Raw genomic sequence first — 2,946 nt, forward strand, 5'->3', positions numbered from 1 at the left:
TCATTAAATGACAAAGATATTATTTCTTTCTTTCAAGATTTCAAAAACTAAATTCTTTTGTGACAAAATAATATTTTAGTCAATTGAATATTATAAACAGATAATATGTTGGTGTTTTCCATTTTATAAATGTATTTCAATACTTTGCACTAACACAAACGTGATCCTCCAAATCCTCCTTGAAGTAAACAACAATATGTGAAATTGCATTGTTCAGAATTACAATGATGAAACTCTTGGAACCTCAATTGGGAAGTTGTGGATCTCATCAGTCCAAGAATTTTTTTCCTTAATAGGGTTAATGGTCTTGAGAGCTTTTCATACTACACTATTGCACTTAAATCCAGAACCAAATGCTATTTGCCATACTCTACCACCCTTCTTGACCCTTCTTTTGGCTTCTGTGTAAGCCAATTCATACCATAACGAGCTGCTAGACGTGTTTCCAAAACGATAAAGGATCATTCTTGATGGCTCCATATGCCATGGAGATAGCTGCAAGTTCTTCTCCAACTCATCTAAAACGGCCCTGCCTCCTGCATGAATGCAAAAATGTTCGAATGCAAGCTTGAAATCTGGAATATATGCTTTGACTTTCATCTTTAAAAGTTTTTTGGCAACCAATGTTGCAAAGAATAGCAACTGCTCAGATGTTGGAAGTACAAGAGGGCCTAATGTGGTGATGTTGGATTTCAAAGCATCCCCTGTCATAAGGTCTTTTGATAATGTGACACCAACTTTGCCATTGGCATCATCTTCTTGTGTAACACAACTAAAGCTCTTGTCTTCACTGGCCTTGTTCGTGCGAACAGTGTGAAACAATTGGTATTTCGACCGTCTCCAATCGGATCTTTTGTTGGAAAGAAGAATTGCAGCTCCTCCCACACAGAACAAACAATTTGAGACAAGTCTCGATCGATCATTTCCAGTATACTAATTCAAAGTAATATTCTCTGTGCTAACTACCAATGCATATGAGTTGGGATGTACTTGGAGAAGATCTTTAGCAAGAACAATTGATATAACTCCGGCACTACACCCCATTCCACCCAAGTTAAAGCTCTTTATATTCCCTCGGAGCTTATAGTGATTGACAATATTTGTAGACAGGGATGGAGTTGGATTGAACAAGCTACAATTTACAATCAAAATCCCAATGTCTTTTGGATTTGTTGAAGTCTTTGCTAACAGATCATCCATTGCACCAAACATTACATCCTCGGCTTCTTTCCTAGCTGTACTCATTGAAGGGTTTGGAGGAATGCAAAGGACAGCCTCAGGAAGATAAGTGTTGTCCCCAAGACCAGATCTCTCAAGAATTTTTTGTTGGAATTCGAGATTTTCCTCTGAAAAAACCACTCATTCGAGATTGCTCCATAAATCTTTGTTTTGAGCATTGCATAGATTCTCCGGCCTTGTAAGTGGAAAAATCGACAAGGTACACCGGCCGCGGTCGAGTCACAAAGTATAAGGTTGTTAAAAATACAAGGAGGGTGGAGCATAGAATGAGAAATACCAAGTTATATTGCAGATGCTCCCAAATATCATAAACATCTTTTATTGTGAAAGTGGACAGCTCCGCAAGTATAATTCCCACAAGAGGGGAAAAATAGAGGTACATTCCATGGGTTATGAGGTAATGATAACCAAGCTTTACATACTTCAGTTTAACGGATTTCTTGAAGTCAGGAAGATTCTGTGTGGATGATTGCATCGATGGCGTCTTTGATTTTGTCTCTGCCATTTTACCCTTTTCTTTTGATATGAATTTGCATCCATGCAAATTTAAGCATAGATGCAGTGATGTTAATAATTTTGTTATTAATAAAAATTCAATAAATATATAAATAAATAAGATAAATGCATTACCATTAGAGAAATAGCATTTGCATTCCTTATTCATATGGAAGAGTTCAATTTACCAATTTAATATGCCAGAAACTCATTTCAAAAAGGGTAAAATGGAAAGAAAGGTTGAAAGGGAATTTTAATTACCTTGAAATGTCAAAGTCATTGAAGAAAGTAGGAGCGTCGCCCTCGGAAATGAAGAGACAAGTGAATTTGAGCGACAGTAAATAAAGGAAATATATATTAAAAAAAAAGACTATTCAAATGAAGATGCTAAAAACATTTTTTTTATGAAGATTCTTGTGTTAAAAGTGTACTTTATTTGTTTAGCTATACTTTAAAAAAAATAACACTTTTATAACACATCAAAATCAAACCATACATTTCATTATCTAATAATAAAAAAGAAGCATCATCATATGAAGACAATAATAAAATTTTTATGGTAGTATCACAAAAAAAAACTCAATAATGGTCTAATGTGGTAAACAGAACATGGTAAACAGAACATCGTTACATGCATTTGAAAGAGCCTAGCAGCGGAAACGACAACAATGTCCAACACAAGAACAATATGGAAGCACTCACAACACAATATGGCAGCAACTATAACAAGCAAATATAGCAAGTAAAGCAATAACAAGAACACACCAAGATTTTAACGTGGAAAACCCCCTCAATGTGAGAGGTAAAAACCACGGGTCGTTCAGACCAATGAAATAGCTCCACTATAATCAAATGAAGTACAAGAGAGTCTCAAACAAAGCACAAAAATGTGCATATAACCAGCCAAAACATCAATGCACCAAAGCTCACAAATAATAGGCAAGAAGATGAAATACACCCAAAAAACAGAGCTGATGTCGAAGCCAATTTCTCCCTCTGCAGACCTCCAATTAAAATCTTCACCATTCAGAATAAAGAACAAGATGTGAAGAATCTACAGTTCAAATTTCACGTCGATCCAACGGTGAAAGAATGAGAAACTGCCGTTCCAAGATTGCTGCTCTGTGTAAAAACGGGAAGCCTAATTTCTCTCTTGCAAAGCCAATTTCTCCTACTGCAAATCTCCAATCAATATCTTCACCGATCAGAATG

The 2,946-nt window shown here is 35.8% G+C and overlaps 1 pseudogene; it reads right to left on the reverse strand.

The window, feature by feature from the left end:
- Nucleotides 1–219: 219 nt before the first annotated feature.
- On the reverse strand, nt 220–1,744 carry LOC107491044 (3-ketoacyl-CoA synthase 11-like; annotated as a pseudogene).
- Between the last annotated feature and the right edge of the window lie 1,202 nt (nt 1,745–2,946).

Source organism: Arachis duranensis, chromosome 5, assembly GCF_000817695.3.
Source record: "Arachis duranensis cultivar V14167 chromosome 5, aradu.V14167.gnm2.J7QH, whole genome shotgun sequence".
NCBI classification, from domain to species: domain Eukaryota; kingdom Viridiplantae; phylum Streptophyta; class Magnoliopsida; order Fabales; family Fabaceae; genus Arachis; species Arachis duranensis.